The sequence below is a fragment of the Sinohyriopsis cumingii genome, chromosome 18 (genome assembly GCF_028554795.1).
Source record: "Sinohyriopsis cumingii isolate HCF-2022 chromosome 18, ASM2855479v2, whole genome shotgun sequence".
In the NCBI taxonomy this organism is placed as follows: Eukaryota; Metazoa; Mollusca; class Bivalvia; order Unionida; family Unionidae; genus Sinohyriopsis; species Sinohyriopsis cumingii.
The window spans coordinates 59358989-59375482 of record NC_142978.1 but is presented as its reverse complement, the minus strand read 5'-3'; the positions used below and the strand labels follow the sequence as shown (position 1 = coordinate 59375482).

Below are 16494 nucleotides of genomic sequence, written 5' to 3'. Positions count from 1 at the left end.
CGCTCTCAACATACGATTTACTCAAATCACTCTACACAACATTCACACATCGAAAATAAACAAAAAAATATTAAATCAAAATGAAGTACAGATCCAAGAATCCTCATGGACTGCACATACACCTCAAACAGTATTTTACACAATAAGAGATTCACATAATCTCGAACATAAATTATATTAAGATTCAAAATAATCTTAACACAAAGAAGTTTCAAAATAATCTTATGGATATAAAAAATGCAATGGAACAACAATTGATCCAAACGTATGCTTCTAGACCCCTTGTACAGCCGCACGATTCCTTGGGTTGGTCCACACTCTTATCGACCGCTCGCACCCTTTATGAATCCACCACAGGTACAGTCATACGTTACACGTACAGACAGCATAACAGAACTTTTTTAATTTGCTACGTCTACGTCCGTGGCACAGACATACTTACATACATGCATACATACGTATCGACAGCACGTAGCATTAATTGTTCTGGAAACTCCAGATAGCTCTAGGCAACTTTAGACGGCATCGGACAGCTTCAGACCGCTCTAGTCATATTTACAGTCACATTGACAATCCCATTTCATAGACACAATCACAGCTACAAACACGGTCAGCTACCATAACAGTCAGCTACCATAACAGTCAGCTACGAACACAGTCATAATCAGCTTCAAACACAGTCAGCTACAAACAAGGTCAGCTACAGACACAGTCAGCTACCATAACAGTCAACTACAAACACAGTCAGCTACGAACACAGTCAGAATCAGCTTCAAACACAGTCAGCTACAAACACAGTCAGCTACCATAACAGTCAGCTACAAACACAGTCAGCTACAAACACGGTTAGCTACAAACACAGTCAGCTACGAACACAGTCAGAATCAGCTTCAAACACAGCTACGAACACAGTCAGAATCAGCCCTATGGCTGGAGAACAATGGAGAGTGTATACTCCTTGACGTGATCCAAAAACGACCAGTGTGGTTTTTAGAAATTGGTCTTACTTAAATCCATAGGAGAGTGAGTACAAGTCAGGGTAGAATACCCGTGCATATCATGTTAGTCATGATACCGGTCACAAGTAATCTCTGTGGCTAGGTACATGTTAATACAGTCGCTTACCTGGAAAAACACATTCACCCTAGATAACGTTGTAGGCATGTACAACGAGAAATAGTCGAATTGTTCAGTTTGCAGTTGGACTTGTAAGCAAAGCTTTACAGTATGATCTGTTAAACATGATTGCACCTATACTCATAAAATTTGATACATAGATGTAGATACAACTCTGTGTGTCTCTCTCTCTCTCTCTCTCTCTCTCTCTCTCTCTATATATATATATATATATATATATATATATATATATATATATATATATATATATATATATGTAGATAAACCTGTGTATATATAGGACAGTACGTATATGTACATTTGGATTTGGATTTTTTTTTAACGTAGCTATAACAATTTTTCAGTCATATCGCTACGATGTCTGCAGTGTGGCCGTTCATAATCATGTATAGCAATGTGGCATCATTTTGCAGGCATATAGCATGATGTCCCACCCAGTCACATTATCCTGACACCAGGCCGATGCAGCTGTTAGTACCATTTTTGTAAGTCTTTGGTATGACTCGGCTGGGTATCGAACCCACGACCTCCCGCATCCGAGGTGGACGCTCTAACCACTAGGCCACCGTATATCTAGATACATATATATATATATATATATATATATATATATATATATATATATATATATATATATATATATATATATATATATAAGACAGTACATAATATATGTAGATCAAGAAAAGTACCTCAGTCATTCTGCTGGTAGATTATTGTGAACCATAATTACAAAATGAAGGTCAGTGAAACCTAATTTTCTCAGAGCAGGAATTTATTTTCTCTTATTATGTTTTTTTTCTTCATGTTTGGACCTTGTTGTTCCCCACCTTTTCAAAAAAGTGGTGAACTTTCCATGCTTGTGCCTGCTCTTCTGTGTAGCTTTAATGGTGTTTGAGATTAAGGAATGTAACTTGACATTCTTATACTCCATCAATTTGCTGAATTATACACTGGGCATCCTATCTTCAAGGTCATGGCTCCATATTTTAAATTGCTATCACATTCTGCCTTCCACACTACAGCTTTGAAGCTGTTTCAGATTAATGGATGAAACATTGTATATTTGTTTGTCATATGCAACTCTGGTGGTCCTATCTTCAAGGTCAAGGTCATTGCTTCATATTCTCCACCAGACCATCGCATCCAATCATAACTTTAGAACTGAGCTTGAGGGCTAAGACTTAGTCTACATAAATGTTGAATGTTCCTGTAATTTTACTTTCTGCTCAATAACCCCCCAAAATTGTTTCATGTAACATTATTGATTGTCATATCTTCAAGGTCACAGGTCAGTAGTTTATGTTTCATTCGCATCTGCTTTCACACCAAGCAGCTGTTTATGATGAGAAGATGAAGGTTGCTTATGTGACCAGACAAGGTGATGCATATTTTAGGTCTTATTCTCCAAGACGAGGTCACAGGCCAATATTTTTAGGTTTCTTTTGTTTCAGCTATTTAGGTACAGGGATGAACCATGGTATACGTGTGCTTAATAGTTAGATGGAATCTCATTTATCATCAAGATCAAGGACACTGATAAATTTGTAAACTCCTTTTCTGAACCATGATTGTGAATTTGGTCGTAAATGAAAATGGTGTCGTACAGACATTCAATATGGCCGCCAGAGTGGCCATCTTTATCAATCTTGCTATTGCTACCTCCTCTGAATGGATGCTCATATCAATATGGGTTTTTCACTAAATTACTTCTGACGGTGGCTAGTTGGTCCTAAATTAAAATATGGAGATTTGATGGTCAATATAGCCACCACAGTGGCCATCTTGAAAATCTTGTTACCAATAATCCTTCTGAATGGATTGTCATATTAACACAGGGTTTACTAAACAACTTCATATAATTTCTAGTTAGTCAGTATGGTACCATTCAGACATTAAATGTCCCTGCCTCAAATGACATCTTGTTATCGCTTTCTCCTGAGTGATGGAGTTTTCACTGAAAGACTTCTTATGACGTCAGCTTGGTCGTAAATGAAAATGTTGCCAGTCCGATTTCTAATATAACTACCAAAATGGCCATCTTGATAATACTGTTCTCATTACTTCTCTGGTATATCGACGATGTGCTTTCACGAAAGGATTTCTTATGATGACTAGTTGGTACTAAATAGAAAGGTGCCAATCTGATGTCATCCATTTAAAAATATTTTTATCATGGCTTGTGGGTATGTGAGAAGGCTTGCCAGTAGCTTTTCGAGGGTCGGTGGTTCTTTCGGGGGGGGGGGAGTTCCCTGGTTCTTCTTCCACCATTAATACTGGCCGCCATGTATAGCCTATCGTGTGCTGAGAAATGGCGTTAAATCCTACAACAACAACAACAAGAAGAAGAACGGTATTGCCACTTCAAGTAATACACGGCATTGGCACTGCGACTACAGGTAATAAATGGTATTGCCACTGCAAGCAATACACGATATCGTCACTTCAAGTAATACACGATATCGTCACTTCAAGTAATACAAGGTATTACCACTGCGAGTAATTCACAGGGATTGCCACTGCCAGTAATTTATAATATTGCCACAAGTAATTCACGGGATCACCACTACAAGCAATTCACGGGATCACCACTACAAGCAATTCACGGGGTCACCACTACAAGCAATTCACGGGGTCACCACTACAAGCAATTCACGGGATTGACACTGCGGGTAATTCACAGTATTGCCATTACAAGTAATTCACAGTATTACCATTACAAGTAATTCAGGGGATTGCCACTGCAACTGAAATATATGACTGACTACATTTTTAAAGCGATGTTTGATTTTATCAGAAAATATTTAGCTTGGACTATAAGTAATTGGTGAATGCGAAATAGATAGTCTGATGGAGTAAGGGATGTGGTGATGGATTGAGAAAGAAAATAGCACTTTAAACTAAATTTTCAAGAGCAAATGTTAATGTAGAAGCAAACGTTATCTCTGTAAATAGTTGCTTTACCTTTCACCCAAAAGTTAATACGTTCTAACTTTTTCATTAACTCTTCAATATTTTCTCTTCAATTTATATCTAGCTGTGTAGGATATCCATCCGACTGTCCTGATTCACTATTAACTTGTTCTGTAAACATCTTGTACTTTAACTTCTTTGGTTGCATATGCTTCGTCGATTTAATTTTGTGTCCTCATTCATACACGTGAACACCAGCTTTCGTATGTTATACTTTTAATTTTACAAATTCAACACTATTTACGTAACACCTTAGTTCTCTTTCCTCTTCATCTGTGAATACACAATTTGTCCATGGTAATCGTCCATTATGCTCTTCATCTATGAATACTAAAGTTTCTCAGTTTTAATTGGTCTGTGATAATCGTCCATTATACGCTTGATTTGTGAATCTCAAGTTACTCGATTTGATATTGTATATGATAATTGTCATGCTATTCCAAGTGTCTCTTGCCTCATGTCATCATATGGCTCATATATATATATATATATATATATATATATATATATATATATATATATATATATATATATATATATATATATATATATATATAATTAGTCTAATCTCCTAATCAAAAAATAACTTATCTATTTCCTTGTTTTATCCAGCCAAGTGTGGTCAACAGGTCAACAGCTCCATTACAGTCGCGTTTACTCTGGTCTTGTATTATAGAATTGCTGGGGATGCCTTCTTTTCCTCCATAGTTTAACTCTTTTACCGTCAGTTATTACATCACAGTGTTTTGTTTTGTATTTAAGATTTTTCTTCACTAAATGATATTAAAAATCGTTCCTTCCACGACTTTATGTCATCCTTCACCGCTCCGGTGTCCCAAGTGGTTAGAGCGTCCGCTTCGGGATGCGGATGTTTCTGGTTCGAACCCCGGCCGAGTCATACCAAAGACTTATACTAATGATACTAATGGTTGCCTCGCTTGACGTTCAGCATTAAGAAGTTAGTGTTAGGACTGGTCGGCCTGGTGTCACGATAATGTGACTGGGTGGAACATCATGCTCTATATCTTTGGCATGATGCGCCAGTGCTAGACATCACTGTAAACTGCCACACTGCGGGCATATTAGCGATATGACTGAAAAATTGTTAAAGCTGCGTTAAAAATCCAATACACACACACAGACACACAGTCACACAGTCACAGACACACACACACACACACACGCACAAGCGCGCGTGAATTCTTTTTAATGCTAGAACTGCTTAACTTTAAAAATCGTTGTCACATGTTATAATTTACACTGTGACATCAGTTATTACCGTATCTCTTAATACCAGCAGCTTGTTTAACCAATCAAATGAAAGAGGACGATGTGACTTTAAATACTGGATATTTTCGTGTTACCTCTATCTGCAGCCAGTATCTGATAAAATTCCAGCGCATTAGTATCATTGCGCTCAACGATGCAAACATCAATTTTAAGTAGTCAAACAAATCTAAAAATAGTAAACAGAACGTGTTCGATAAATAAAATGTGTTTCGGTTGCTTTGTCCTTGATGCATTTATGGATTTAACCACAACTGCCACACTAGTTTCATTACAGGAATAACTCTTTATCGTGGGATGGAATCTTGCAGGGACAATATATCAAACAAAAGAAAAAAGGCTAATGAGTATTATTCATGATCTTCTTCATGATGAATTTTGCCATGTTTAACGATTCAATCTCCTCCACGATTAACATAGCCATTATTAACGAATCAACTCCATCATAATGAACCTCCTATAATGTATATTATAATATTTGTCCATTACAATGTATATTGGAGTGTGTCCATTAAAATGTATATTATAGTATTTGTCCATTTAAATGTACATTAGAGTATTTGGCCATTTAAATGTGCTTAAGAGGATTTGTCCATTAAAATGTACATTAGAATATTTGTCAGTTGAAATGTACATTAGAGTATTTGTCCATTAAAATATGTATTGGAGTATTTGTCCATCTAAATGTACATTAGAGTATTTGTCCATTAACATGTATATTAGAGTATTTGTCCATTTAAATGTACATTAGAGTATTTGTCCATTAAAATGTACATTAGAGTATTTGTCCATTAAAATGTATATTGGAGTATTTGTCCATCTAAATGTACTTTAGAGTATTTGTCCATTAAAATGTACATTAGAGTATTTGTCAGTCAAAATGTACATTAGAGTACTTGTCCATTAAAATGTATATTGGAGTATTTGTTCACTAAAATTTACATTAGAGTATTTGTCCATTTAAATGTACATTAGAGCATTTGTCCATTAAAATGTACTTATGAGTATTTGTCCATTAAAATGTACTTAAGAGTATTTGTCCATTAAAATGTACATTAGAGTATTTTTCCATTAACATGTACATAAAAGCATTTGTCCATTAAATGTAGATTAGAGTATTTATCCATTAAAATGTACATAAGAGCATTTGTCCATTAAATGTAGATTAGAGTATTTATCCATTAAAATGTACATAACAGCATTTGTCCATTAAATGTATATTAGAGTATTTATCCATTAAAATGTAGATTAGAGTATTTGTTCATTAAAATGTGCATTAGAGTATTTGTCCATTAAAATATTAAAATGTACATTAGAGTACTTGTCCATTAAAATATTAAAATGTACATTAGAGTACTTGTCCATTAAAATATTAAAATGTACATTAGAGTACTTATATCAAAACATTACAAGTGGAATATCCTGCTGCGCATTTGTCTTCAACTATTGTATTTTCTAATTAATCTAAATGATTTACACGGGATGTACTTCTTAAATTGTTACACTCTTAGAATACATATCAAGGGCATATTTTGATAAAGACAGACATATTCAGATCAGAGTTTCCATTTAAAAAGAAGTAAAACTGGGTACATACTGCCTCTTACGATGAAGATGGCTGTTGAAACTTTGTTCCTGATTGGTAATTTATTTATGTTTTTGTATAAAGTATTGGAACGCTATCTGAAAAAGACGATTGAATTTCAAGATGTTTGTCTGCGAAGGGATTCAGACCTCACTGGAACCAAGCAAGGGGCAAATATCTCCAAATGAAAACTATATCATTTCCCATTATAAGAGTGTCCTTCTCCTGCAGGGAAAAATGAAAAAAATGCAACGCCCAACTGCCTATCGCCGCCTATTTACAAGTGAAAGAATAATTTCATCTCATACTAAAATAGAAACATTGCCCACGGATCTACTTCCTATCTGCACGCCTAAATGTCACGTAGTACATATAATGTATACTAAATAGGTGGTGTTTATAAGTATAGTTTTATATATCACAATCACGAAGCATACATACTGATGAGCGATATTTTGACAGTTTCCTTTCGGTCTAAAGCAGTGACAGGGGGCCATTTCGGTTTTGACTTATTTGACGTTTCAACCGGAAGATTAAATTTTCCTCCGTTCATCAAGAATTGATACAAGGTAAGTTCGTATTTTTTTGTTTTAAACTGGCTATCGCAGTAAAAACAATATAACTTCCACAATAAGCAGGTCACATCAAGGGCCTGGTGTAAGATGTACACCATGAATTCTGGAATAATAGGCAATAACATCTACTTAGTAGAAATAATTACTTATACATACAGTAAAGTCCCCCCACCCCCAGCGAATACAAAAAACTACGAATGTACTCTACATTTTCAATAATGCAACACATTTCTAGAGAGATATGCGAGGTAAGTAAAGGCCATGCCTTTTGAGGGTCATTAGTACATGTTTGCTTAGAGTCCCAAATTCATTTCTTCTTGTTTCTCTCCTCTTGTTTTTCTTTCTTTCTTTCTTTCTTTTTCTTCTTTCTTTTCTCTATTATTTCGATTATGAAGGGATCATATACGGAGTTCAAACGTGTGCCTGCTCCAAGGTATGGTGGTGGGATGTATTCCTGTACATTGTGTGTCATCGTTAATTTTAATAATTAGTTTTCAAACCACCAACATGTCTTTACTGATACCTGATGTAAAAAAAGGCACAATTTAGCCCATTGCCAATCCACATGTAAGACTGTAATTTATGTCAACTATAGTACAGCTCGATTCTGGCAACACTTCATTTTATCATATTTATTTGCACGCCTGCGTTAATGACTATGTGTATGGCAAATTACAAGAATGAAAGTCAGATAAAAGTAGACAAAACGGAATTTGGGGATCATTTCTTTTTAAGACCTAAATGAAACGCAGCGACACTTTCATAATTATCTTTTATGGTTTCATTCTTCGTGGCAAAGTGAAGAAAGCGTTTCCACATGAAAATATTACAGATGAAAACTTTTCATGAAAAATGTCAAAAAAACTAACCCTTGTCTTGCCTTCACGAAAATGTGTTTTTAAAAAACACTTTTTGTGAAAAAAGTGCAACTTTCATTAAGTATTTAGCTTGTTATCCTCAGTTCCAATTTTCGTGAAAAAAAAAGTTTGTAAAAAGAGTAAAATATTCATAAAAACTTAATTTTTCGGGAAGAACGAAACAAAGTTCGTTATGATTGGTAATTTTGCCATGTACTACGAAGACCTATCATGATTAAAAAAGAGCATGGTTTTCTTTTCAATGTCGATTTTTAGGTTATTGGCAAGATAAACGACCTTGTAAATGGAGATTTTACATTACTGGCAAGACAAATGACCGTGTAAAATGATACTTTTCATGAAAATTAATTTTGTCACGAGAAACTTTTCTTCGTGGAAAAGATTACTACGAGAATGACATGAGGGGCCGATCCATTGATACATGATTGTCAATTAGCGGACGAGCTCCCACGTGACAAGAACCAGACTATACAAGTGGTTATTAACTTTAAACTTATGCACTCTCTAGCTCTTATGAACTAACCAAGGTTCACAAATGCGTAAAACCAGCATGCTACAGTTGCGCTATGCACGTCCTATGTAAATTAAGAAATGAAGCAGTGTCAATGAGTCAGGATAAATCTGAAAGCAAGATTCTTTTCTCAATATCAGGGCCGGATCAGGTCAAGTGTTGGGGTTAAGTGGGGTGGGTCCAAATTTCGAAAGGACCCTGACTTTCCTCTTTGATTCAAAGTGTGCATAATACCCAATAAACGTGCGCAAGAATAAAACGATGGTCAAATTTCAAGTATCAAGCAACAGTACGTGTGTGTGTGTGTATACGAGTTTTTTTTTTTTGGGGGGGGGGGGCAAAAAAACACCGGACCCACACCGACACATGCACCAATGAGGCCTTGAATATGAATATAAAAGTCGCCTTGCCGAGTGAAATTAATCACATGCAAGCTTTTAATCCTTATTGGGTAGACATACACTAAAATCAGATGTAGTTTATACGAACACAAAAGTAATTAGTTTTAATATTTAGAACAAAACACCACAGCTGAATTGGATCGAATAGTGTTGCTGTGGTGATTGTATTTACTTCTTACTGTTTCATTTCTTTCGGTACATAGTTGATAATAAGCTTTAGCTCGGTAGTAAACTAATACACGACCTTCCTGTCTGGCCGTCCGTCTTTCTTTTACACTTGGACGAGGCACAAATGTTTAAACACGCTGTTTGACTTTAAACCCACACTCGAAATATATACTTTCAAAATAATCCAGTACATTTAAGTAGAGTGTAATGATTATACACATAAATTTTAGCAATCTTAAAGTCATCTTTGTAGAACACACGTACGTTTGTAGGACTTGAAATCTATCCTCATCTTTAAGCATCGGTTGGGTTACGAATCGATTTGTGACAACTTTCAAGCAATATGAATCTGTATGCCTCTAAACGTTTCTGGAAAATGTGGATCACATGATCGGGTTACAGAGAGAGAGAGAGAGAGAGAGAGAGAGAGAGATCCATTTAAATACTGATCAATCGATACACATGGCATATGTACTAACAACATATCAGGCACGTCCTTCTCTTGCAGCGTTACGAATTGTACTGTGGACGGAAGTTACGAATTGTAAAGTAGACGGAAACAGGAAAGCTGACGGGAAGACGGGAAGTGTTCGAGGCAGTATTTATTTCTATGCCACTCACATTCTGACTAAAGAGCACACGCTTAGTTGGCTTTCTGGCAGAGGACGCACTTTGTTTCTGATATACTTGTAAAAAGAACTCTTGTTTCGAGGACAGCATTCAATACTTGAGGCTATGTGAGTTTCTGTGCTTTGTATTACTCTGTAGGGACCTGGTTACACAATATTATGCCGTTAATTAATTATGCCAGTCTTCCTTTTTCCCGTCCTTTCTGTACACGCCATAATTTATAAGTTATCCACCTCCAGACTCAGATTTGATTTGATTTCGATAATCTTTTCATTCTTCTCACCAAAATACGATATTCTCGGGGCCTTTTTTTCTATCGCAGTACTAGGGCAGCCTTTTCAATTTCAGTAATAGGGCCTTTTTTCTATCACAGTTTTAAGCCTTTTTTCTATCCCTGTTGCAAGGCTTTCTTCTGTCACAATTTTAAGGGAATTTTCGTCCTAGCACAGTAGTAGGGTCATTTTATTTTAATAACGTTTGAAAAGCCATTTTGTGTATCATACTTTGGGCCTTTCTTCTATCACATTATTAAGACCTTTTTCTATGAAAGTAATGGTAATTTTTCTATCACAGCAGTAGGGCTTTTTTTCTATTACAACAGTAGAACCTTTTTCTATCACAATAGTAGGGCCTTTTTATCTATCACAGTAGTAGGGCCTCTTTATATATCACAGTAGTAGGGCCTTTTTATCTATCACAGTAGTACGGCCTTTTTATCTATCACAATAGTAGGCCCTTTTTATATATCACAGTAGTAGGGCCTTTTTATCTATCACAGTAGTACGGCCTTTTTATCTATCACAGTAGTAGGCCCTTTTTATATATCACAGTAGTAGGGCCTTTTTATCTATCACAGTAGTACGGCCTTTTTATCTATCACAGTAGTAGGGCCTTTTTATCTGTTACTGTAGTAGGGCCTTTTTATGTATCACAGAAGCAGGGCCCTTTCATCTATTACAGAAGTAGGGTCGTTTTTTTATTAAGGTAGTAGGATCTTTTTACCTATCAAAAGTAGTAGTAGTAGTTGTTGTGGTGGTGATTTGTAATAGTAATTGTAATAACAAGCATAATCAGATTAGTTGTGGTAGTGGTAGTGAAGAAAACCACAGAAGGTAGGTAGAACTACGAAAGAGGAAGATATAAAGAGAAAAGAAAAGAGACAAAGCTGTATAAAATATGCCAATTTTGTTCCACATCTAGACATGTCAAGGCTGGTTTAGACTTGCGAATTTTGTGACGTTGTCAGCAGTCAAACATTAGAATTTCACGGGCAACATAATTCAGTTTCTTTTAAATTCATCTTGTTGATAATTTGTATTTTAAAAAATTATGAGTAAGAATAACGTTTTTGTTTAAGTTCAAAGGTTTATCAGATCGCTCGGAAAAGACTTTCAAACCAAGGGGAAATCTTATTCGTGATCCTCTAATGTTTGAGGGAAGAAAACCATAAAGGTGGATTTTTGTGATGTAATCAGCATTTGTTTGTTCTCTCCCATACGCAGACCGTTTCACTTCGTATGGTCTTTAACGCTTACCGCACAATATTTTTAAAGCAAAATCCAAGACACTATACTTCAGTAATCTACAAACGTTAATTATTTAAAAAGAAGGCGTTCGATAATATTTAAAGAATATTACCTAGGCACATAGCACTGTCGATTTGTTGAAAGGAGGACCACAACTTGATGATTTCGTGAAGGATAAAGTTTTCACCTCAGGTGGCGCTCTACAGTTTCGTATCTTGCATAGGCTAGAATATTAAAGAAAAAAAAATTCCCCTGGTTTCCACACTGATTATACTGGCCATTTAAAAAGACATTGTATAGCTTTGTTATTGTTCACATAATTTTTAATTCCATTTATTTTGGTGTATGATTAATGGGTGTAGTATGGGTTATACTACCGTTATAGAGTATAAAGCTTGGCCTTACTCCGGATGTGCATCTTTCAAAAGTTTGCTAGCTCCACTTGACCATTTTCACATCCTGAATATCAGATGAAACTCCAGACAGAAGCATCTTTAGTCCCTATAGGACAGGTTTTACATCCAGATTTTTCGAACGATCTCTCATATTGCCTGCGGTAGAAACTAGGTCTTTACCCATCAAGAAATCATCAAATTTATGACGTTATTTTGAAGTAGTTGCCATGTTATTATGCTTAACCAATGCTCTTATGATGTAATTGAAAGAGCTTTCTATCAGCTTTTCAATATATTTATGTAGATTTTGTTTGTTTTGATTTGTTTGTTGTTGTTTGTTGTGTGTGTGTGTGTGTGTGCTAATTTGATTTGATAATTGTGGTACACCAAGCGGTTAAGACTTATTTATTTACTTCATTCAGTGAAGCGTCGTTGTAAAGAAGAAAAAAAAACCCCACCAAAACAAGCATTATGAATGTTCCTCCTTTCTATTTATGATATACATCGCTGCTCTCCATCCCCTATGACTTTTGCTCAATTTAACATAAAAACCATATACTATAGTATATGCAACCCGTTGATTATTAATATACGCAGTGAAAGCGGTCAAACAAATGACCAGAGTCATTCAACATTGACGTTTTTACTCGACTTATATTGTCTGTAATCCGTCATCACACGGTTCCTCATCTTCTGGGTTATTTTCAATTTCCTCTAAGATAGTCTTGAGCTCAGTCATGCTAATTATTTTATCTTCGATTCCAGCCACGCCAAGACCAACACTTTTTTCCGCGGAAAGTCTACAAATAGCATCCAAAAACCAAACACGCGCGTTTATATTTCAAGATCAACGCGGTTCTCATATTTTACTGTCAGATGTTAACTCTCATGTATTAAATATCCCGTCCGGTGGTGACGGTGGAACATTTGTGATGTGCTCATCCACGTATTGTTTCATCCCGTCATCGGCAGTATCAACATAGACTTTAACACAGGCAAGTGTTATGCCAGCGTCTCTGATTCCACCGTTTTCAGTTATTTCAGCCAGTTTCTTGCGACAGCACCTTTGAGCCTGACATTGGTGCAGCACGTGCAGACAGTCATGCGAGCATCTTTGGTGCACCTGTGAACAGCTCCTGAACAATATCACCAAAGCTATCCCCGTAAACGTGTTTTTTATCGCGTTAACAACACAAACAGGTTTTATACGTCCACGCAAAACAGTCATTATATTTAAATGTCAGGTGAACCTCTAATATACTGTTGTATCGTTAATGTTTCGCCGAACAGGTTAACAAGTACCGGCCTGATCCAGAAGGGTGAAACGAAAGTTTTTCAACCGGAGATTGTTACATGCAAGATACACGGGCGTGAGTAATCGATATCAAATGATCCGAGACCTCAGTAGGGGCAAACTAAATATATAACCATATAACTATGCGACGCTCGCGTTGTTCATAAATACTGTTAATGGCATCACAGGTCAGTTTAACCTGAGTGGTAGTGGTGATCCCTGACAATATCTGGCACGATATTATATCTCGTGTCGTCAGGTCCTGCGCGCAAAATTCGTTTGTTCAAGAGGATCTTTGTTATCAACGATGATTGTACAGAATCAATCGCGTACGTAGGAAATTTGATGGAGATGGCACAGTGTCATGTCGGCGTATGTTAATTTAAGAATCATTCTTAGTCAGCATTGTTATGCTTTGCTGTATCTCTTCATTGCATGATTCAATCTTATATGCACCAATGGTGCTACTGTCTGAAGAAATCACAAAGGAATTATTTGCGGGAAATCCCCCAAAGCGATCTCATTCGAATATCAGACCAGCTTCGATAAACACGCAATGAAGGCCATTGTAATTTCGAGTGTGCTTGATTCAGCAACTGTAACGGGTGTGGAAAAAGTCACATAAAATTATGGTTTCATAGAGAAGTTTGTAATCATTGAGCTCACGCTCAGAATTGAGCTTGCAACAATACGTTGCAGTACAGCATTTCTTTCACGCAACACGCTTTATCGTGCTTGAATGGTTTCGGCGTTACTTACGTGGAGCAGCAGAGAGGGCGTTCAGACCACTTAAGGGAGTGGTCACCCTTGTGTTTGGACCAAAAAAAATAGTGACCCTTCATAGAGGTCAATACCACGTCTACGATTATTGTTTGTCCTAAACAGAATTGTAGACGCCCCCTCTCTGCTGCCATTCATGTTGTAAAAGAAATTTTAAGTTTGATGAATATTTTTCTTTTCATCTGAATCATGGGAATCTTCGGAATCTTCGGAATTTGTTCTATGTTTCATGTAATATTCAAGTTCTGATGGTGGTTTTTCTATTTTTGGATTTATGTTCTTTCTGTGTTTATAATATATCATCAAACTTCTGTATCGATCTCCACCGCAATTTTTGCAAATCTGATATAATCCTCTAACGCCGTTGTTACATCCAACACAACTTCGTGGACCAGCATGAGGATTTTTCTTTATAAGATAATTATGTTTCTTGCAATATTCTCCACGGCATTTTTTATCACATTTGTTAGTGGTTCCTTGACGCAGCCACGCACAGTTGTTCATTATATGAATGATATCTTTTTAATTAAATTTACCCAAATATTTTATCAAGACCCACGATATCTTGTTCTTGGATCATGTAAATTTATTGTTATAAATCCATGCGGAGTAGCTTGCGCTCGTGAGAAGAAATTTTTGAATTTAATTATATCCATGTCACCACAACACTAAGTTTGATGAATATTTCTAAGTGTGTGTGTGTGTCTACGCCATTAAACACAACTAAAATGTTGCAGTTGTCTCTGATCACTTTCGGAATTTGTGTATATCGTTGAGTAACATAGATCACATCTGTATTTTTATGTCTACCTCGGGAAAATATTCTGGCTGGATTTGGTTGTTTATCTAGCATCACATCCTCGTATACAACTAAATTATTAATAAATCCGTCTATGGAATCTACGGATGGTGCTTCATCAATATCGGTTATAAACTCTATAACATCATTACCCTCATCCAGTAATCGCGCGTTTTCATTGAAATCTTTAAGTACATCATAACATCGTTGATCATCAGCGGATGGTGCTACTAAATACAATTTATCCCATTTCAACCATCTCATTATCAGATTAAGTAATAACTGCGTCTTACCCGATCCAGATGGTCCTATGATAATCATTCTGATGGAATTTGGTAACGCAGGGTGGTGTTTAACTGGCTCTCGTTTTCTTGTCGCTGAGAAATCAATTATATCCATATATATATATATTATGTCATGAATTTATATTGCTTACGCTGTAGAGTTAAAACTCCAACTACTGATTTAGCTACGGTTACAACAAAAAATAAAAAAATAGCATATGGTGGAAAATGTTCTGTATGCGGTAGAAAGAAATTTTCGTTTTTACCTAATAAGCGCGGTGGTGATATTGCTAATTTGATGTCAAAGTTTCCAGGTGCTCCATGGGCTAAATACAGCGGAGAAAAACATCTACCGGGATATAATTATTGCGGTCCTGGTACCAGACTTGATATCAGGCTCGATAATCAAGATCAACCAAAATCAGGCGAGGAACCAATAAACGCTATTGATCGAGCTTGTCACGCTCATGATGTAGCTTATAAAAGTAAAAATCTACAAGATAGACATATTGCAGATGTGAAATTAATTCACGCGTTAAATTCCATAAAAAATAAAAATATTAGAGAATCATTAGCTAATTGGTTAGTAAAATCCGCGATGAAAGGTAAATTAGCGCTTGGGGCTGGTAATTAATAATGGAATCGATTTATTATTCACCAAGAGGATACTGGAGAGGCAAAGCAGCAATTGGTAAACTTGCTGATGCAGCAGCGGTTAAACATTCTACTGCTAAAACGTGGTTATCCAAACAAGCAATATGGCAAATTTATCTACCACCACCGAAACGAATTCAGTACGCGTATTTCGATGTCAGTGTTCCTAATGAAGTTCATCAAGCTGATATTCTGTTTTTACCGCATGATACTGTGCGTAGAAAAACATACAAATACGCGTTAACCGTAGTTGATGTTGCAAGTAGATATAAAGAAGCAGAGCCGCTATCAGCGAAAACATCATCTGAAGTAGCCGATGCGTTTGAACGAATTTATCAACGAGGACTCGGACCACAAGGTGGTCTGCGATGGCCACAGCTACTACAGGTTGATCCTGGTAAAGAATTTCTTGGTCCAGTATCATCGTTGATGAAACAACATAATACCAAAATACGACGAGGGCATACTGCAATTCATCGTGATCAAGCAATTGTTGAGCGATTTAATCGAACACTCACTGAGCGGTTATTTGGATATCAATACGCGGGGGAATTTATTCAGATAAAAGATCTCGCGAGTGGGTTGCAAGATTACCAAACGTGATAGCTGCATTAAAT

At 36.3% G+C, this 16494-nt stretch overlaps 1 protein-coding gene across 2 annotated transcripts in view; it reads left to right on the top strand.

Annotated features, from left to right (window-relative positions):
- The first annotated feature begins 7306 nt into the window (after positions 1-7306).
- The window catches only part of LOC149776745 (uncharacterized), a 31419-nt gene continuing 22231 nt past the window's right edge, over positions 7307-16494 (top strand). Inside the window, exons 1-2 of one of the 2 annotated variants that reach the window (XM_089941414.1) lie at positions 7309-7551; positions 10024-10252. The gene's annotated coding sequence lies outside the window, so the exon portion shown is untranslated. Of the gene's footprint in view, positions 7552-10023; positions 10253-16494 lie in introns of both variants that reach the window. The other variant, XM_089941415.1, reaches the window with a different exon arrangement.